A 22,850-nucleotide genomic window follows, 5' to 3' on the forward strand; every position below is an offset into this window, starting at 1 on the left:
CTAATGCTAACATTGGCAATGTAGCAGTAGCATAATTTAACAAATAGCTCCTTTAACAATAAGCTACTCGTGCTACCTTCTGGTCTTACCAGTACCGTGACTATAACAGTTATATCTCTATAGTTATATTATGTATTTGTCTTGGAGAGATGTATGCATTTATGTATTGTCAACATTTAGATAAAAAGTTGAGCAGTTGGATTCAAATCAATATGTAAACAATATGTAGCCTATTTGTTGCATTTACTTTAAGTGGTGAATGGGGTATAAGTTTGAGGTATCAGAAAACAAGATTATTTTTTGGCCATTTATGCCTTTAGTTGACAAATAGTGTAGAGGCAGAGAGGAGGATGACGTGCAACAAACGTCGCTTCCTGATTCACACCAGGGACCCCCATGGTAGACATTTTAATAATGCACAGCTAATTTTTCAAAAATGATGTTCCTCCAGCTTAAATGACTGTGTACTGTAGGTCTCTTGTTGCTGCCCTCATGGTAATAAACATGCTGTTAAGGTTGTGGAGCACAGTTGGGTTAGGTTTAGGCACAAAAGCTATTTGGTTAGGTTTAGGAAAAGATTATGATTTGGGTTACTTAAGGTTGGAGGACCATCGGAATAAACGATGTCTATGATAAAAGAAACAACATGAGCTCTGTGTTTGGTCGGCCCATCCATCCATGCTCTGTATACTACATCAGTGGACTTCCTCCTTTGTTCCCGTAATAACCGACTTGTACCAATGTCCTATGGGCTTTTTTTTTTTTTTTTTTTTTTACAAGAGAACAGTCTTGAAATATGTTTATCTGTTTTCTTGTTGAGCGTTAGAGGAGAAAATTGATACCACTCTTGTGTGGACAGTAAATATGAAACTCACCTTGGGGGAAAGACTGGTAAAAGGGGAAAGCAGCCTGGCTCTGTCCAAAGGTAAAAAAAAATCCACTTGTCAGAATCTCCAAAGTTCACAGATTAACACGTTATATCTTGTGCTGAACTATGTTTCTGGACTATTTCCTGCAGTCTTGTCATCACTATGAGGTTGGTAGTCCTCGTCACTTTTAGCTTTTTGTATGGATTAAACAGACAAGATCCAGCTTGTTAAGTATTAAACTGTGAAGTTGCTGGTTGGTGGATTTTTCTTTGGACAGAAACAGGTGAGCGCCACACAGACATGAGACGTGGTACTGATCTCCTCATCTCTCTGCAGGGAAGCAAATAATCACATTGTATTTCCCAAAATGTTGAACTATAATTTTAAGCTGAATGTGCACTGTGCAGCTGTATCATGATGGGAAATATATGAAACTGATTCTCAGTGATCAGGTTACGCAGCGGCATATCTGCTATGGCCTGTAGTACTTACTTCTGTCACTACAGATTACAGACTATCACTGCTGCTAATATTATGTAACAGATATGTACAATAAGTAAATGTGATTCCTCACCCCACTTGTCGGTCTGTGTCTCCAGAGTTATGCAGATGGGTCTCAGTACATGGCATCACATGACAGCCTCTCACCTCCATACGCCAACTCCAGGCTAACAGGTACAGTGCAACCTCTGTGTGTGTGTGTGTGTGTGTGTGTGTGTGTGTGTGTGTATGTTGTTATTATCTTTCTATATTATTTTACAGTGCGCCTCTTTCTCGCCATCAACTTTGGATTCACTGCTTTGTTAGGTTCTGATATGACAGTGTGTGTGTGTGTGTGAGTGTGTGTGTGTGTGTGTGTGTGTGTGTGTGTGTGTGTGTGTATATGTGTGTCTGCAGAGAATTAGTGAAACACTAGTGTACACTGGAGGAGACAGGTCATCTGGCATGCAATTTCGCTCTCTCTCTCTCTATCTCTCTCTCTTGGCCCGCTGTGTAGAGTGCGCCAGGCAGTGTGTGCTCATTTACCCATGATGCTCTCTGCCTCTGGCTCTCTCCGATGTGGTGCCAGTTGTGAGCAAATGGCCACTGACACAGATAATCTGCCTCTCTCTCTCTCTCTCACTCACACATGCACGCAGTCACATAATCACTCAAACACACACATGCAGATGTACTTACACACACACACACACTACACAGAGCTTAATTACCTCTGACTGGATGCATCAAATATGGAGGACGTCAGCTCTCAGCTATCCGACTCTACCTGCTCTCTGCCTCTTTCTCTCTCTCTGAATTGTTGGTTTTTCAATGTTCATCATGTTTCTTGTGTAACATCCGATCTTAAAGGTCCCGTATAGTATAAAGGTAGATGTCCATGTGTTTTATTGATTATAGATCAGGTCTAATCTCTATATTAATACTGTGAAAGTATCAAAGCCTCAGTCCACAGAGAAAAGCACAAAGCCTGTATTAAGAAACTGAGCCTTAAAACGAGCTGTCACAGACAAACAAAGCAGTTACCGCCCTCAGCCATGCCCCAAGCCCCACCCACCTGGACCCACCATCCAACCTTGCAGGATTTGCTTTCTTTTTACCTTAAATCTGCTATATTTTTATTTGATCACTCAGAAAACAGGCAGCCAATCAGAGGAGAGGATAAGAGCCTTACAGAGTAGATGTAAAACTACATTGTGATGGTTTTTGGTACTTAAACCCACACATATATCTTCTTATGCATTGACACTTTAAATAAAACACTGGGAAAGTGTAAAGTATTAAATTAAAAGCTTCCATTCTGAAACAATCAAAACTTAAAACAGGTGTGGAGTTCATGTATTTTATTGTATGTAAGCATGTTTTTAAAGGGGAGACACAAAGAAAAACTAGCGACATGAACAATAAGACTAACAGTTGTGTATACACTTTAAGGCCAAAGGTATATGGACACCCATATTTGATAGTTTTACATGTCAGTCCAAAACCGTGATCATTAGTCTGTTGCTCTAACAGCCTCCACCCTTATCCCAAGACTTTAGAACCAGGCTGCAGAGATTTGCTTCCACTCAGCCACAGGAGCATTAGTGAGGTCCAACACCGATGCTGGGTGATAAGGTCTGGCCCTCATTCAGTGTTCCAGTTCATGCTTATACTGTAGGTGTTTGATGGAGTTGAGGTCTGGTCAGAAAAGCAGCCTTGTTTTGGGTGAACGAAAGCTGATCATCCGGATGTGTTTCAGACAGACTGAGAGGTGGAGTGAGGAAAAATGTTAACCCCCTTTCTGTTTGCACAAATGTTTCCAGAATGCGACCCTGTGCGATTTTCTTTCAAAGCATAAAAATGAAAGAATTATACAAACTGAGCAAACTCTGGAAATTGTCGAGTTAGTTATGAATGCACATCGCACATTAAGAATATATACAGTATATACATAAAATGAAAGAAATTTCAAACTTTAGAGGTGCGGGGTTTGGAATGATCCATTGTGTGCGCGATGCGTTGTGACAGTGTTGTGATTATGGTATGTAGCTGCAGAGGCAGAGAGGGAAGAGACAACGCAGAGTCAGAGATGGAAATACTGTATTCTTCATCTGGCACACGGGAGCTGCAATTTACTTTGATAATGATAACACTAAGAGACAGAGACAGCCAGGGATATGGAACACACACACACACACACACACACACACACACACACACACACACACACAGTTCCACCATTGCCAACAGTGTTGTAGAAAACATCCTCTTCACTTTCTACCTGTGACGGTTGCAGTTAAACAGAATAATTTCTTTGTGAAATTGTCTGGTAAAATCAGATTGTCTTCTTTGTCTGTTGGTTTTTCTCTCTCTCTCTCTCTCTCTCTACTTTTTTTTTTCGACACGCTGTAATGGAAAATGCAGTGTTTTAGTATCAATACCAACCCCTTAGAGCTTTCATTAATGTCAGTGGTGGTGTGTTGCCCAGTTGACCCAGTCGAAAGCGTCAGAGACTGAACCACAAATTTTGGCCACACAAACAGGTGAAGAGAAAATGATCATTAAGTTTGGACTTGATGTGCAGACTTCAGTTTCTCCAGTGTTGACAACTTCAAGGAATTGTGATGCTAAAGAAAATTCTGAAGAAATTATAGTTATTTTTATATTGTAGTTATTATTATATTGACACATTATATTGTAAGTCACTTTGACTGTTTGGTTGCTAGAATGTTGCTAAGGAATTACTATATTACTGTATTATAATGCTATATATTTTACATCATAACTAATGCTGTGTCTCAACTCGCATACTTCCATACTCACTGCCTAAGTGCGTTCACATTGTACAGCAACATGCAGTGCACTACAAGTACCTGGATGATGGTGCACTGTGTAAAACAATGGACACTCCTCACCCTCAACGGTCGCCGTCTTATCGTAATTTGTGAAAACGGCGAGCGAGGAAGGAGGAAACGTCGACGGCACTGATGGCGGCCTAATCTCCATGTCACATGACACAGGGGGCACAAACAGGACAGTAAAAACATTCATTTTCAAGTCAAGCGAGCGAAGCAGCCGGCAGGTTGGCGACAATCGCGGTCATATGCTGCGATCGTCATTTCCGGTGAGTGTGCAAAAGCGGTGTTTGATTTTGGACAGCACAATAACACAGTCGAAATTCCCGCACTAGTATCTCATTTGAGACACAGCATAAGATGTTGCCCGGTGGTTGCAGGTTGTTAACATGTTGCTAAGAGGTTACTCAGAGAGCATCAGTGGCTATGTTAGGGCCGCTGGTTGGTTGGGCAGTCTTTGATGACACTTTCCAAACCAGTGAGCTAGTCCTCATCCGTGAAACCTCTTCTCCTTTGACCCTGAAACATTCTGATTGATAAACACTTCCAATAGAGCATACATCTCACCTTTGTGTGGCTTGTACAAGTGCATTTAGACAACTGCACTGATAGAGATTTACAAGATCCCATGAAGGGGATGACACGTTCTCGAATGGGGCAATTGTGTTATTGGGTTGTGGTTTATCTGCTGCAGATGCAGTGTAGGTGCAAAGGTGGTTGGAATGGCAAAAAAAACCCCTCAATCTCACGAGGCTCTGAAATTCAGAATGAGAAGTGAATGTCTAATGTATATAAACATGGAATTTTTTTTGAAAGTTTTTTTGCTTTTGCCTTCATTAACAGTAAAAGTGAAAGTGACTGGTGAGCTGACACAGCCCTGAGGAGCACCTGTGCTACTTGGCTTTTAACCCTAATGTGTATGATATACTGCGAGAGCATCATTCGGGACTTTGTTGTGCTCTGTGAGGCCGCTCCAAGCACAAGGAACCTCATGTCTTCCCATCATTTGTGGTGAATTACTGTAGCTGCTTCAGATTATTCTCAGTTCTCACCTGAAATGACCTCAAACCCAAAAGAAGAAAGAAACATTGCAGAGTGAAATTAACCCAACCTGAACATGTTGAGTGTGAATGCAGCCTCTCTCCCATCTCTCTCTCTCTCTCTCTTTCTAACCTTGTCTGTCTTTCTTAACCCCCCCCCCCTCCCCCACCTCCACCACCACCGGATTAGAGTGATGTTATGCTCTAGATAATCAGCGAAGGGATTAGTGTCATCTCAGCGACCCCACTAGATTAATCTGCTGCCACACACACACACACACACACACACACACACTGAAAATACCATAGTGATCTAGCACTCAGATGTGTGTGTGCTTTACATGTAAATGTGTATAAATGTGGACTTGCACTTACATATATGATACTAGTACACACACATTTGTGTCTGTGATAGATGAGTGTATGTTAATGTGTGTCTGTGTTTTGATGATTATTGGATGTGTGTGTGTGAATTTGTGATGCCAGCTCTTTATCTGTGTGTGTGTGTGTGTGTGTGTGTGTGTGTGTGTGTGTGTGTGTGTGTGTGTGTGTGTCTGTGGTTTTGCGGTGGAGTGTGTGTCTCGGTGCATGTTGGGAGGTTACGGTGTCAGTATCTGACTGTGTGATGAAAGCTTTTTTATGTATGTGGTTTTATGTGGTTAAATGTGTTTGTTCTTGGACTGTATGTGCACTTGTATTTTGTGCATGTACATTCACTCACATTCACATCTGTTTGTGCATCATTTTATCTGTGTCTGAATATGTGATACCAGCTTTTGTGTGTGTGTGTGTGTGTGTGTGTGTGTGTGTGTGTGTGTGTATGGTTATATGTAGGTTGTGTGTTGTGTAAATGAGTGTGCATGTACCCACGTTTACTTGATTCAACTACATGAATGTTTCAATGTGTGTGTGTCTTTGTGTGTGTTTGTGTTCAATTTTTCTGTCTTTGCATCAGAAAGTGTGACACTAGCTTTCATGTGTATATGCGGCAAGTATGTTTGTTTTTTTGTGTGAGTGAGTGTGTGCAAAGTGTAAAGCTTTCATGTGTGTGAATGTGTGTGTACGTGGTTATACCGTATATGTATGAATGTGTGTGTACCTGTGTTTAGTTGCATTCCAGAGCAGGTGCACCACTCTGTAACCCCCCCCCCCCAACCCCCACACACACACAAACACACACACACACACACACACACACACACACCCACACCCGGCCCGCCCCATTGTAACTGTCACCTACATAGTAAATGAGAGGCTCAGTGGTTTCAGCCTGTAAGCACATTCTCTGCTGTTATAAATAAACGATCTGATGTGGCTTCAGTCTAATTGTGATGCACAGCAGCTTCGTTCCTCCAGTTTCTAGCTTTCATTCTGCAATTTACAGAAGTATTTTGTCCAAGGAAATGGCACGGAGCGGAGAGGATCTGCTCCCCAAAAAATTGAATGCGCCACTCGTCAAGGTTTTGGGTTATAATCACAGTTTTTTGCTGGTTGTCAGTGAGCAAGCTCTTGACTTGTTCAAGGTTAGGTTCAAGAACGGATAAAGCTACAATATGCAAGTACTGGAAATCAAGCTAGTGCTAGCACGAGGCTATGTCCAGACGACTATGTTTTCATTTTAAAAATGGCATTTCGAAACGAAAACAATCTCCGTCCAGACTAACACACCTGAAAACGCATACATACATGACCATTCATGTACATTGGGAATATGCGAGCCAGTTTAAACAGGAAGTAGATTGTCTTCACTGCAGTTGATAAGTCGCACAAAATTCTACGAATGAGGAGCAGCAATGACAGTTGTAGTGTTAAAATGCAGAATTTAAGCGAACAACAGCTGCTGGCAAAGACATTAAGGTCAGTGACACTTGTAATTCCTTATCATGTTGCTTTCACCACTTGTAGTCAAGGCAGATAAGACCCAATCAGGGAGCGACCGTGGGTGTCTACAATATAGTTTCCAAAGGTCTCAGTTTTCACCCATCCAGACTACAACGCTTTCCCGGAGTTTCCAAACTAAAACGGGTCCAGCAGCGTTTCCAAAACTCTCCGTTTTCAGGGCTCGAAAACTCTGGAGGAGTGTTTTGATGGCAAGAGAAAACGTAGGAAAAGACATACGTTTTAAAAGGAAAATGTAGTAGTGTGGCCGTAGCCTGAGACTCCAAACCCAAACCGCTCTGCTCCTCTCACCCTCCCCCTCCCCACTCCGTTACACTCCGCCCATTGCTTCACCTTGATCCTCATTTGCTGTCTCAGCTAATGCAGGACGCAGCTTCTTCCAGCAGCTAATGCTAGCTTGAAGCCTTGGTGCAAGAGGAGCTGTAGACCAGAAATGAAGTAATTGATTGACAGTTGTGAGATCCCACCCCTCACTTTGGCCTTCTGTGATTGGTTAGAAGGGTGAGGCTCATTTACAAAAACCTTAGAGGGAAATATCTCTGAGCTGCTGCCAGGCTGTTGCAAGGAGTCTTGGTCACTGAAGGCTTCGACAGCACCTCTCCACATGTAAGAGAAAATACCCTCAATACATAGATTGATGCTGGAAACTTTCCCGACAAAATTCATGTCGTCTGTAAGTTTGAAATTGTATCTGGTTTGTGTCTGCTTGTAGACCGTGACAAAGTAGGCAGGGCTCCGAGGTCTATTTTGTACATTGATCCTTCGGCATGTGACAGCACCTGCTGTGCCAAGTATAAAGAGAAAAACACCCTAGCCTCACTTTGGTCCTCTCACACACAGGGCTGCTGGTGACGTTGGCATCGCCAAGCTACATGACAGCCGAAGAACGACATTGTATATGAACAAGACTAATTCCTCTGCAGTGGCAGTAAACACAACACATGGAACCACCAATAACTGCGTTGTACTCAGAGGCAAGATATTTAAGGCTGACAAAAAGTAACATTAACTGTGATGAACAGCAGGGCTATGGCTACGCACTGACACCACTTAGACACACACACACTAGAGAGCCTCTCGTAGCAGATCTGCTAACTCAGCTACAACACAGGTATCCACACAGTGACTCTGTCAGGGGGCCACAAATGCTCAGAGAAAAGAAAAGACCAGCAGTAACTTCCCCTAACTCTCCACGTCACACATTTAGGGTTAGGATTAGGTAGTACCAGTGTCTAGAAATATCGTTTCCAAATTCCAAATGTGTCTGATTTACCTTTTGTGTCATGTTAGCTAACAAGCTAATTACCAATCCATCCTGTAGCCAGCTGTGTTTTGTCGACTGTCACTGCAACCAGCTGTTGTAGGTCAACAAATAATTCCAATGCTTCTACTGCAGTTCAATAACAAGCTACAAAAAAGTGTATTTTTTACACTTTTGATGAATAGTAAACTTCATTATCAAAATTCACAACATGAAAAATAACAGTAAACTTTTCTGGAAAGTAAATTTAATAAACTAGAATCACCTCCTTGAGGGTTGGATGCCTCCTCCAACCAGCCAAGTTGCAGGAAATATGGTCACAATTGAACACTGAATAATGGCCAGAAGTGAAGCTGACCTTTAACCGTTTGCATATAAAATGTCAGCACTTAATTTAATCCTTATAGACATTCAAGTTAAATTGTGTCATAATTAGTGTATGAATTTGTGAATTAATGCAAAAAAAGTGCTTTACGAGGTCACAATAACCTTGACCTTTGACCTTTGACCACCAAATTTGAATCAGTTCGTCCTTGAGTCCAAGTGAATGTTTGTTGCCAAATTTGAATAAATTAAGTTACTGAGATATTGCATCCATGAGAGTGGAACGGACAGTTCTTGTTCTCTGTAAGACACAATCAAAAACCAGTTGGAAAGGTAAAGTCATTATCATTAATTACATTAATATGTTAAGGTTGTTAGGGTTATATATTATTACATTACATTGAATTTGGCAGGTGCTTTTGTCCAGCTGCTTTTGTTTCAAGTACAGAAAAAATAAATACAGACGTGAGCACAGTAAGTTCCAGCGAGGGCTGTAGAGATGTGGTCTGAAAAGATGTGTCATTGTAAATTTTTAGTATTAAACAAAAGCAGAGGGTATATAAAAAGCTGGTATATAAACCTGATGATCTGGGCTCCCCCCTTCTCCTCCTCCTCCTCCTCTTGTTGTTTTTGTTGAAATGCAGTGAGTCAGCCGTCTGTCTCACCTCTGTGTGACCTTATTAATGAGTGTTGAGCCACGAGGCTGGACCCCCTCTGAGGAGGTCACATCTGGACACTTTATATAGAAATACATATCTGTCTCTCTCTCTCTCTCTCCCTTCTTCCATCCTTTCTTCTGTCTGTCTCACTCTCCAAATTTTGTTCAGTCTTGGTTTTTTAGTTTAGTTTTTTTTTTTTCCTTTGAATTCTCTTTTCCTGCTTCTCCTTTTATCTCTCTTTCTCCTTTCTCTTCATTCCATGCACTTGATATCATTTCCTTTCCTCTCTTTCTCTTTCTTTTTCTCTGTCATTCTCCTTCATCCCTTCTTCCTGGCCTCCTCTTCTGCATCCTTTCTCCTTTTCCTGTCCTCTGCCCCTTTTATTTATTTTTTTTAAATATCTTTCCCTCTATCTCTGTATCATCCTCTTCGCCACTCATCCCACTTCAGGCCCCCCTGTCTTCTACCCCAGGAGCCCCTCACCTCAGCTGGGTGCGGTGCCAAGGTCGTCCCCCTGTCTCTCCCTGCTGGGTCTGGATCTTTGTGCTCAGAATTTTTAAATGAGGAGAGGAGAGGAGAGGAGAGGATGAAATGAAAGGGGGAGGAAATATGGAGACAGGATTTAGAGTTGTAAATAACAATTGTTTTCGTTATCATACATTCATTTTACAAATATGAAGAAAACAACAAACCTTTGAGCTGGGAACAGAGAATGTTTCATATTTTTGTTTGGTAGATGACTTGAATGATTAATAATTAAATGTTTTAATGAAATGAATGAAGAAAAATATGGTTTTGCCCCATGATAGACTAGTGAACTGTGCACCCCGCCTCTTGTCCAGTGTCAGCTGGGATTGGCTCCAGCCCCCCCCCCCCCCCCCCCCCCCCCCTGCAACCCCTCAAGGATAAGCAGTGTAGCTAGTACATGGATGGATGGATGGATGGAAATATGGTCTTTGGCGTTGCACTCGTGACTCTTTTAAACAGAGACAGTAGTTAAACATACAACCACTTGTCATCACATCACAATTCAATTAAGTCAGCTCCATCGACTGAATGAAGACCATAAGATGCAATTGAAAGCTCTGAGAAACCATTAGCTGGACCTTTGAGTTCAGATTTTGTTACATAGTGTTGACAAAGGTCAGAAATGAACTCTTATAAAACTCTTAATATCAATAAAATTTGTTTAGATAAGACTTCATCATTCGGTTACAAGGTGATTTTCAGAGTAGAATACATGAGAAACATGGCAGCCAAAATTCAACAATAAGATAAATAAAGTCAATATGGGCAATAAAACAAAATACATAATAAATACGAGACAGACGGGAATAAATAAATGAAATACATTAAAGAGATTCTGTTTTTCTTTCAACATCCTCCGTTTCCCGCTCTGCCCTCAGTGATTCTGTTTCCATTGTCTCCACTGACTGACACTGAACAGCCACCGTCTCATTCTCACAGCATTTTGAATGGATGTCATGCATTGATTAGTGCTGCATTTATTTCATTGCATTAACGCAGACGCACAATGTAAGCCACTGTGAAGTATTTAGTATATTATTGTTTTGAAGGGGCTGTGTATCACATGTAAATTGTCTGTGTAATTAGATCTCACATAATAATAATAGGTCTCGTCAAGGCGAGAGGGCGGAGGGTGGAAATGTAAAACGCACACTCTGAAAGCAGCGGTTCACCGGGGAGAGCACTTCAGGGTTCCTGATCGGGGAGGGGGGATATGTCCTGGAGTATTTTGTGAAGATTGCTTCTAGGTTCCTTGAAGAACTGTCAGAGGTAATTACCACTTCTTGAAAAAGGTAATAAAGGAAATTGTTAAGCTGAGGAACAGCTATACCGTATTTCCTCAATTTTAGAGTCATTTGCCTCAAGCCTAAAAATTGAGATTTTGGTATTCATGTGATTTATTGGCAGGAAATGAGCTGGAGAAACGTGGTGTTTTGGGGGGCATGCTTTTGCATAGTTGTGCAGAGGTTTTGGCATGTACTGAAGAAAAATGCACGTAGCAAAGAAAACCAAAACCAGCCGTAAACCTCCATCACTGGATCAATCTGTTGCTGTTCATGCAGCTTGGGTTTACCTGTGTGGCAGAAGTCGGTTATAATTGCTGATGTAACAGAGTAAATATACGTAAACAAAAACCTAAAATATGCAGGCAGGTAGTTTGATCCAAGGCTGGACTACCAACCCAAATCAACTATGACGGGTCCTCCGCCTGTGTCCTTTAGATTGGACTCTCATCTGTTGCAACGTTGTGTCTTGTCAAATTGCACTATAGCCAACAATTATTTTCATCATCAATACACCTGACAGTTGTTTTTATTACATTATTGTTCATTGTCTAAAACAACATATTTACATCTTTTATTTGCCCGTTTTGTCTGACCCAGCAGTCAACAACCCAAAGGTGTTGAGTCTGCTGTCACAAAATAAAGGAAAACTGGAAAATATTCACTGTGAGAAGCTGGTGCTGGTAAATTTAAACCTTTTTGCATTAAAACTGACTTAAAAGATTAATCAGTTATTAAAATTGTTCTCAGTTGATTTTCTGTCAATCATCGATTTAATTCATGAACTAATCATTTCATCTTTAGAGCACTATCTATCTATCTATCTATCTATCTATCTATCTATCTATCTATCTAATCTAGCTATTAGTCTATCGTGAGTCTGATACATCTATCTATGCATCCATCCATCCATCCATCCATCCATGCATTGTTCCATCTGTCTGTCTGTCTTCTCCATCTTCTGTCATCCATCCAGATGAGGTCTCTAGAGACCAAGCTCGGGTCATTCATGTTACACTGTGTGCGTGTGTGTGTTTGTGAATGTATGTGTGTGTGTGTTTTTTCTCCTCCGTGTGTGTGTGTGTGTGTGTGTGTGTGTGTGTGTGTGTGTGTGTGTGTGTGCGTGTCCTTTATCTTTCTATCTCTGCATGTCTCTGCTGCTATGTGTGTGTACAACTTGTGTATGTGTGTGTGTGTGTGTGTGTGTGTGTGTGTGTGTGTGTGTGTGACAGACTGTGAAATGGTGCGTAGTAGCACCTGGGCCCTTCAGTGTTGATTGATCGGCTTGGTCATGTGGAAGAGTCCCATCTGGCCAGCCACGCTACGGTGTGTATGTGTATTTGTGTGGCAGAGAGAGAGAGAGAGTGCTTGTTTGTGTGTAAGAGGTGAGAGAGAGAGGGAGATAGAGATGTGCAGCATGAAACAGTGTGTTTATTGAGAGAGTGAGAGAGGGAAAGAGAGAGCTCTTCAGTTATAACTGTGGCTCCCAGAGGCCAAAGATGAACTGTATTTTATCATCTGAGAGAGAGAGACGAGCTACATCCGCAGTGAGAGCCTTAAAGAAAAATCCCTGATTTTAGAACCTAGAACCTTGTTTTCATAAATGATGTGTTTGTCTAGGTCTCTTTCTCATGGTTTTGTCTCTCACTGCTACAGCACACAATGATATTTCAAACAATAGTGTGTTTCCAACTGTGGCAACAGTTACAGGAAGGCCTTTTCCTGTGTTAATGTGACAGTGTTCACAAAGCCAGGTCCATAAAGAAATGGTTTTCCCAGTGTAGTGTGGACGAACTTGACTGACCTGCACAGAGTCCTGGGGCTGGTTTCGCTGTATGCTTTAGACTGCTCTGTAGTTTTGGTCTAGTCTTCATTTTGCTCATAGATCAGTCTAATGCTAATAAGACTGTTTCACAAAAAGAAAGACATTAGACACCTTACCCACGGACTAACTCAGGCCTGAGACCAATGTTACCATGGTAACAATCAATGACACCTGTGCTGACCAGTAGCACCCAACAACAAAAACCAGGAAAAAATGCCTCATAATTTGTAGTTTGCTGACATTGTTATGGAGAGAGCAATGAGAAGGGAAGAGACCGATAGAGCGATTTTTTTTTTTTCCAAATAAGATTTTTCTTTTTATTGTTTCAGTCTTTGCTGAGTTTCCAAAGTAAAATGTCCTTGTAACTATTGAATTCTTCCAGTAGACAGATATTTTCTGCTGAGGTAAATGGAGCTGAGCGGTTGGAAGTGGTTCCTTGGTCCGCCATTTTTTTTTTTTTTTTTTGAAAAAAGTCTTAAATGACCCAGAGTTCATTGTACCACAGTCCGGCCTAAGAAAGTCGAGAACTAAACTGCTTTGTGCAAAGGATGAATTTGGACATCTATCTGAAATCTGACTGTTTGTTATATCTAAGACACAGTCAAAGTCTGCCTTTGTTAAACGGGCCCCTGAGCTCAACCCCATCCAAGCCCAGACTGAGAGCCAGTGGCATCAGCGGCCGACCTCACATATGATCTTGTTTCTGAGTCTTGCCGACATCCTTCCCGGCAGAGTGGAGGTTATTATAGCAGCAGATTAATGCCCTTTGTTTTGGAATCGCACTAATCAAACGTGGGTGTAATGTTTGCGTGTCCACAAACTTTTGTCCCTTTAGCATAGTCCTGCATGTCAATTATTGTGGTTAGGAGAACACCAGTTTCTTTGGTTACATGTCTATCCATCCCCTCTTATAATGATTTTCAATATTTGCAGTTAAAGAAGAACAAACAGAAGCATGTTTTCGGTTTTCATTTTGGCTTAGGGGCAAACATTGGCACATCAATTCAAAGAAAAATGAGATTAAACATGTTGGGAGAAGATTTTGCAGACAAACAAAAGAAACTGTTGGACCTTCTTATTATTTTCTTACTGTCATTGTCAGGTGCCCATTCCACCAAGGCACCAGAATAATAAGAGTGGCTAAGTAAGCTTCTGTATGGAGTGTGTGAACAGCAGAGGAAAAATATAATTAACTCAACTAACAGTAGGAAGAGCCAACTTCCAGGAAAGTGGGTTAAAAGTAATGGGTTACACTCAGTGAGGTGTCTTCATCAGCATGTTAGACTAATGAAAGCTGCAGTGTCTGAAACCATTTTGTGCTACATGCTCTGTAGAATGCATGTGACGATACAGTGGATCAGTTGAATGACTATATAAGGCGAAGGGGGGGGCTCACGCTGAGGAATGAAACCACCCAAATTGATCACTTACTCCAGAAGTCTACTGGTCTTTCTAGCCTCTCTTAGTTCACAGTGTTGGTTCTGTAGCACACTTACTATTTTGGTTCAGTCTCAGCAGCATCACGTTACCAGCAGCAGCAGTAGCAGCACCTGTTTTCAGCTAACAAGCTTTGATAAAGCTGCTGTCCAGTACCTCAGCACCAGACAGCAGACAGACACGGGAAGAGACTAGCTGGTGAACATAGTGGAGCATTTAGCAGCTAGAGAGCCAGAGATTTCCCTCAGGGGGTGGTGGAGAACAAACACAGAGCTAAAAGGAGAATGAACTTATAGGTGGACACAGATAATAATGATGTATAACAACCATATACTCGTAATTATGTAGTGGTAATATGTCAGATGTTTTGTTTTCAGTTTGTTCTGTTGTCCCCAAGTGGTCAAAAAATTATGAATGCAGCTTAAAACATGTTGATTTGCATTGGACACCTTCATTGAGGATCTCTTCCAGCTGTCTGTCATCTTTCCTTGGTAGTGGGCTACAAATTTTGGAGCTATCTAGAAGTCTGATGAACTCAGATATGACTGTTCAGACTGATGTCTCACTTCGAGGCATGCTAGGGCCACACTAAGGGCACGCTAAGCACACTTTGGTATTTTTGAGGCGTGTACTTGGAAACAGTCTGGGATCAGAAAAAATACATCACCATACATTATGGTTGGGACTGTTAGAGGCAGTGACAACCGCGACCAATCACATTTGCTACTTTCATCCCCTTTAAACACAGGACTCTCCCCGTCATGACGGTAAAGACGGTGATAATGGTGACGTTGGAAATCACATGGAGACGAAGCCTGTTGTTATTTTTGTATTATAATACACCAGCTCTACTGTAGTGCAAAGACCAGATGAGATGATATCTCTCATAAGTTGAATTGACTTTTGAATTGACTCTTTTGTTTGTGGAAGCACGACTATAAAACCAGAACGGGCTCTGTCACATCATGTTGGTGATCGCAGAGACACGTCTACCTGTATTGCAATTAAAACTGCAGAGCTCCAGGTGTTAGTTTGGCCAGAATTTTTAAAAAGAAGATTACTGCTGATTAACTGTTGCCCCGGTTACCTGATGTTTTGGATGGAGACACAGGGGACGGGGGAATGAACGCACAGTCTTGAGGGATTTATTAGCAGTAGTTTTAATTAATTTGTTTTATTTATTTTACAATACTTCGTGGGACTGTGTGATCTGTTTTCATTGTCCAACACGTGTGTTGATTCACAGTCTGGAGCTTATTGCACAAGATTTAACCAGCGGATCTGCTCGGCATAAATGTGGCTTGACAGTGACATCATCACTCCTCTTAGTGACTGCAGATGGAACAGCTACCTTCAGATGGCTGCAAAGAGACTCACTATAATAAAGTCCATCAGTATGGACTAACTACAAACTGTTGTGGATTACAGGCTTGAAGAGTGCTGATTGGGTAGGGTTAGGGTTAAAATGACGGCATATTTACAGAGGGTGCTTTTCCCGGCAAGGGTGCCTGTTATGGCAGAATAGAACAAAAGTACAGCAGGCGGTGGACCACTGTGCCACTGGATTTGCGTCACCACACCCTCTTCTGTGGGGGGCTCTCCTCCCACCAGTGTGCACGGCAAATCATTAAGATACCAAACCGTTGAGGAAGTAACCTCAGTGCACGGCAGGAAAATACCAGTTCACTCGCAGCACTGTGTCTCACGCCATGCACCGACATAAAATCAGTAAAAGACAAGGTCTGAGTCCAACACAAGGGACAGAGATCTCAATGAACATGGAGAAGATGGAACTAGAAGGAAACTGAGAGAGAAAAGATGCAGATGCAGAGAAAAACGAAGAGAGAGAGAGAGAGACAAACAGGGAGAAAGACAGAAAGAAGACAGTGTGTGTTTTCTGAAACGAAGCCAACTGATAATTAATGCCTCTGACATCATGGTGCTCTAATTAAGTCTGGCATTCATTAAGCCAAGTGAGGGGGGTGTTCGTTAGTGGCTTTTTTGGAGGGGGGGATTTGTTAAGTCTTCATTGTTACTCTTTTTGGACAATAGAGAAAGAGGGATGGAGCAAACAATATAAAGAGAGAGAGGTGAGGAGGGACGTGGACAGTAGTACAGGACATTCAGGTGATGTAACCTCTGGCAGTGTTGGAAGTCCTTAGCTTGTGGTCAACAGTAGCTGTGGTCAGCTGATTGTCTGAGTTTCAAACTTCTCCAGAAACAGAAAAGAAGTAGTTCATTTCTTATTAGAAACTGATGTTTTAGTCATTGATCAATCTGATTGGTTTTCTTGTCAGATTATCAAGAGATAATTAGATCAACTAGCTGCTTTTTACAGACACATCTGATAAGCTAACTGAAATTTTACACTATTAGCCATTAAGCAAGAATTTCATTGCTATCCTGCTAACTTGTTAGCTAGTTAATACTTTGTAGAGGTTAAGCATGAGATTGTCAAACTGATTCTTCCAGTACAACACAGATGTCCAGAATAGATGCAAATAAATACTTTTAAAAAGAACAGGCTTCACTGTAATGAACTAGTTCTGAAGAAGCTAGAAGGACCAGGCTTAGCAAGCTAGCAAGAGAAACAGAAGCCGTGACTGAAGGGCCAAATGTTTCTAATGAAGCCAGGGCTAATAATGGTGATTAAACGTATTAGGACTAGCTAAAGAAGCTACAACCAAATGATCTGAATGAGCTAAATGAGACAGAACTAAGGGGCCACATGTTATATTGCTTAAGTTGGCTGGACAAAGACGCTAGGTCCATAACATTTTAGCTAAATAAACCAAAAGTAAAGGACCTGTGTTCAGTGATTGTGGATACAGGAGATCAGGTTAAATTATCAAAACTAAAAGACCAGTGCTACAGGAGCAGTGCTACAAGACTGAATGAAGAAGATTAGGTTTATGGCAAAAGGAGTTGCTCCTGGATGCCCTACTGCAGCTAAAGACGCCTGGGGTACGAGGTAGGGTTAAAGGTCAATCCCAGACCAAAGAAGGAAAGGAACTAAAGCATCTATAAGTGGCTCGACTAAAGGACTCAGGCTGAACATATGGAGCCAAAATAGAAGCTAAGGTAGAAAGAAGACAGAAACACTAGAGCCAAAAGACCTAAAGGCCTAAAGAAGTCGGGGCTATAACTTAATGAATAAAAGATAAATGACTAGAGCTAAAAGAAAAGACCTGAAGGGAGAGGGACAAGAGGAGCTTTTTTCTGAAATCACTACAAACTAAACAATTCTGGGTTGTTCTGGACCAGGGTTGACAATGGCAAGAGAAACTAGTAAAATCTTCCGTCATCAAGCCAAAACACTGGTCCTAGATTACACTGTGAGACACATCCTGCCTAAAACAATGGTCTGCATCAAATGTCAGGAAGAAACTGGGAAAAATATGATGGGGAAAATAAGGTTGATGGTAAAAGAGGAAGAGAAAGAAGAGACAGTGAAAAGAAATTGAAGGGAGGGATATAATGAGTATAAATGCGAGGGACAGTATTATATAGATGGGAAATAATAGAAAGAAAAAGGGGTTAACGAACATCAGTAAAGTAACAAAAAGAGAATGTGCAAGAGGTGTAAAATGAAAAGTAAAGTTTGGGATCCCTGTCCATTTTTTTGATCGGAGGATTTTCTGATAGCTAATTAGGCATGGAGCGCCAGCCATCGACAGCTGCATTCATCATCATAAAACGTAATAATTAATGACATTCCAACAAAGAAAAATATGCAAATGAGCTCCCCTCATTAGCATTTTCATATTCAGCTCCCATAATGCTTTTGCTGACAAGGTTGTAATTAATGAAAATTCATGTCTCTTAGCCGAGGTCTAGATTGGATCGCATTCATTCGCAATCCCCCAAACGAGGAGTGGAAAAAAAAAAAAAAACATGACGGGGATCACTGCCAAGTTTTTAGGGAGACGAGCGGGAGGGGCAAGAGACATAGAGGGAGAGAGAGAGAGAGTGAGACAAGAAGAGAGTTAGAGAGAAAGAGAGAGAGAGGGGGAAAAGAAAGAGGAAAATGGAGATGGAGGAAGGCAGATGGCGAGAGAGATGAAAGGAAGACAGGCAATGAGAGAGAGACAGATAAACAGAGAGGAGTAGAGAGAGGGAGAGAGCTGGGGAGATGTGGAGGAATAAAGTATTGATGCAGAAAGTTACAGAAAAGCTTGAAGAGTAAGATGAAAAGAGAGACAGGTAAAGAAAGAAAGGATTTGGGGAAATAGAGTAAATTATGAATGGAAGAAGACGGAGGGATGTAAAGAGAGAGCGGAGGAGAAGAGTAAACTGTGGGTTGGTCAGTCCGATACCAAAAGTATTGTTACTGTGAGTCTTTATTGGTCTTCAAAAGGTATTTTTTTTTCCAAATTTAAATTAAAATGGAATAAATTAATAGTAAAATGTAATAATTAGTTTCATTCTAGAACAGTTGATACCTGCTGAATCCCTACAATCACAATATGAAGAAGTCTTTTTGCCCAGATTTTTGCCTCACACGCTACATACACACCATCCTATACCTTGTTGATTGTGGTTGTAGGGGCAGAAAAAATACTTCTCTTCTGCATTTTTTTTTTTTTAGGTTTCTATTCGTTAGTCGCCTGGTTTGGAACCTCTGAACTGCTGCCCACATCTTAGACTTGTTCAGTAATTCACATGCTGCAGGTCTGGTGTTCTCACAACTGTTCTCACTGGCTGCAAAAACAACCGATCAATCATACTTTGGTACAGTTTAGATTAAGCGTGGGGACATCAGCCTTCTACATCGCTAGCTAACTGACTAGCTACATTCATTAAAGATGGCGACAGAAAAATGGCAAAATGGGAACAACGGTGAATGAAATGATTGTAGCTGCATAAGTTTATAGGTCCTCAGACAGAAATATTTCTTAAAGTGATGTATTTTGTTCCTTTTTTTGTCATTTTAATCAGTGAATTTTAATCCTCTCTCAATAGCTAACACTGTATGAATTGTGTCTTTAGTTTTCATGGTTTTGCCTTTCTTGCTGACTGGGGGTCCGTAACAGTGGGTGGCAGTCTTACACTGGTGCTGCGTCCACACGCCAGGAAGTAAGACAAGAGGAGAAAGCTGTTTCTATAATGTCTTTAATTCACACTAAATTTTCCATTTAAGCCAGGGGATTTTTTTTACTGTCTTGTTCTGTAAAGTTACAGTATGTAAAAGTCAGTTAATTTGTGTGTGTGTGTGTGTGTGTGTGTGTGTTAGTGTGTGGTGTGTGATGATACTGACAGATAGCAGTATCTGTGGTTTGGCACCTGAACACAGCTAATAGTGATATTTTGCTCTTCACTCTGCAGCAGCTTGTAATTGTCCTCAGCGTCTATAATAACAATATTCGCCAACATGATGTCAGTTCAATCTGCAGGTCTGTCTTTGCAGGTTTTGTTGTAATTATGTGGGTGTTGTTGAAAAACCTCTTCATACTTGACCAGGTTTTTTGGTCATTGTCCTGGTAAACAATGTCAGTGTCATCAAGGTCAGGTCACTTAAGTCAATTATAATTAGGCTGCATTCATATCAGTGAAGGTTTATTAAAGTAAGGTGAAGATTCGTTCTGTGGCAAGAATGTTTCTAAGAGATATATTATTACAATATTATATGTATTGGTGTGGTTACTTAAATTCCCAGAGGTGTGTAACTGCATTTCATTTGTTTAACTAGCTGCATAATTTGTCCATGTTGGAGTAGTTTAAATGCAACATACTTTTTAATCTTACACTGTACTTTAAGAGAAAAACCAGTGCTTTCTCTCATAACGTAGGCCAAATATAAATAGATAACAGTACTGTGAACACACACACGCACAGACACATGCAAACACAGCATACCTCTTTGATTTGTTGACATGACTGTCAACGGTGAAACCACAGGTGATCCTCCTCAGGTAAAGGTGTAGAAGTCAATTAACATTGAAACATCAGACTGTTTTTTACTTAATCAGTAAGTTATTTTCTCATGGTTTGGCCTACTGTTGGTCTCATGTTCTTATTTTCATATGAAATGTTTTAACAGATCTGCGATTGATACATGTAGGGTAAGATGTGGTGGCCTCACATCTGGACAGGTATTAAACATTTAAGCCTTGATTTGTTAGATCTTCATACTGTTTCAATGGACATGATGGTTTGTTGCACATTTGATTGACTGATTCATTTGCCAAATCATACGTACAACAACAACAAAAGAGTTATTTACTGACTGAAGTAGTTGTAATATTGAGCTTTTGAGTGTTGTCCTGGTATATACTGTGTTTAACTAACTGCCTGTCCATCCTCTGCCAATCCAAATAAGGTATTTTATGTGCTATAAGCTTTGTAAATAGTTAACTTAACACTAATTTTAAGTTTTTTGGGGTTAGTAAATGACATGTAGAGTCAGTGAATTCGCACTGTTGAGTCTCTGATTCAGCTTATTACGACCCAGAGTTACGTGTTATTGTCAGGTGACCTCTAGTGGCCGTAGTAATTATGACGGGAGCAAAAGGAGGAAGTCAGGTGGCGCCGTTCAGAGTGTGAAAGTCCTAGGAGCAGAGGTGCAGGGTGGACGAATGAGCTGAGTCGTCTCAGACCAAAGTCAATGTTGTTTATTTTAACCATGACCATTCTGCAAACATTTAGTGTTGTAACCATGGCGATGAAGGTCCTCTAACTTTAACAAAGTATTTATTTTGACCCAAACTGCAATCTTTTCCTAAAACCTAACCACGTTGTTATTGTGCATGAGCCTAACCAAACTGTTCCATAAGCTTATGTTTATTACTGTAACCACGACAGCGAAGGTCCGGTACACCTGGCTCCCGAACACTATGCATTTATTATTGTATCCATGTCAACAAAGGTCTGGCAAGCCTCCGCTGGTTTGCTGCTGTGGATCGTATCTGAGGGTAGGGACGAAGTTGTTGCTGGGTTACGGAACAACAGTGCTCGCTGTAGACTGAGTTTCCAGCAGAGTTCAAAACAGCAAAATTAACAACAAATGTACAAGTTTCAAAGTATCTTTATTGTCATTGTTAAACACAACAAAACAGCGAAGAGCGACGCAGTGAGAAAAACAACAATAGTGCTGATAATGAAAAGATATAATAAATAGGTAAAATAATATCAGTAGGTTCGTGCATTCTGCTTCTTCTGGGCCTCCCATGGATTCAAACGCATTTTTAGAAAAAATACATGAGTGGGGCATGTTGGAGCTAAACCGTGGGCTAAATTAGACTTTTTAAGTGTCTTTGAGTATCTTGAAAGGCTCTCTATTAATTAAATGTGTGACATATTCAAACACAGAGAGCTGCAGTATTAAGTCAGATTTAAATTGTAGAGACGTTCAGTTCTGTAGAGAAAGAGAGCGAGAGAGAGGGAGAGCTTACATTAATTCATAGGAAGAATAGAACTACAGATGAGATGGTTTAGTTCAGGTTAAAGCAGGATAATCTGTAAAGTGCCGTTTGTATGTCGGCTTTAACCTCCTGTTAAATTACATTTAATACAGTGACGACACTAATAATGATAATCACAGTTATTTCATGGTATCAGGAAAACTAAATACAGCGTCTTCTTTCACAATGTTGCTTTTTAATATGTTTTAGGCTTTACCCTGAAAATGTCAGCTCCATTAAGGTATCATCAACTTAACTAATTCTGAAGTGGGGCATCTTACAGAGAGACACAAAATACAAAGACTTTAGAGTGAGAGATATGTTACACATGGTTCTCCCCAAAAATCACACGAGTAGAGATGAACACGTTTGTGTTTTTTTAACATAGTTTCTGTAGAAAAACATGCAGCGCCGAACATAAAGCCGCACAAAGCAGACGGAGGAGTCGACTCTGCAACGATGCTGGAATACTGATATGTTGTGTGTGTGTGTGTGTGCGGCATGTGAGTGTGTGTGTGTGTGTGTGTGTGTGTGTGTGTGTGTACGTCTGTGTGAAGTGTTGGCACGAGATAGTAGTTGCCCCCTGGGCTTTGCCAACGTGGCACTGCCCCCTCTGCAGCAGCATGGCACAGTCTCTGTCTTTGTTGTGAAACTGGCTGTGTGTGTGTGTGTGTGTGTGTGTGTGTGTGTGTGTGTGTGCACCCTGAAAAGGGAGGTATCCAAAAAGAGGAGTAAAAATATGAATAAAAAAAGTGAAAATGTTGAAACAAACCAGTCGTTTGTTCGTTTTAACATTTGGATGTTGAGCAGTGAAAATATGACGTGTCCTGTTTTTGTGTGCATGTGTTTTTGTGCGTGTGTGTTTTTGTGTGTGTGTGTGTGTGTATGTGTGTGTGTGTATGTTTGTGTTGTTTATTTTTTTCTTGTTTTAGACGTATTCAAGTCATTTGTTTGGGACATTTCTTTACTTTTTCAGACAGTCAGGAGTAG

The sequence above is a fragment of the Seriola dumerili genome, unplaced genomic scaffold, assembly GCF_002260705.1.
Source record: "Seriola dumerili isolate Sdu_G_001 unplaced genomic scaffold, Sdu_1.0 BDQW01000081.1, whole genome shotgun sequence".
NCBI classification, from domain to species: domain Eukaryota; kingdom Metazoa; phylum Chordata; class Actinopteri; order Carangiformes; family Carangidae; genus Seriola; species Seriola dumerili.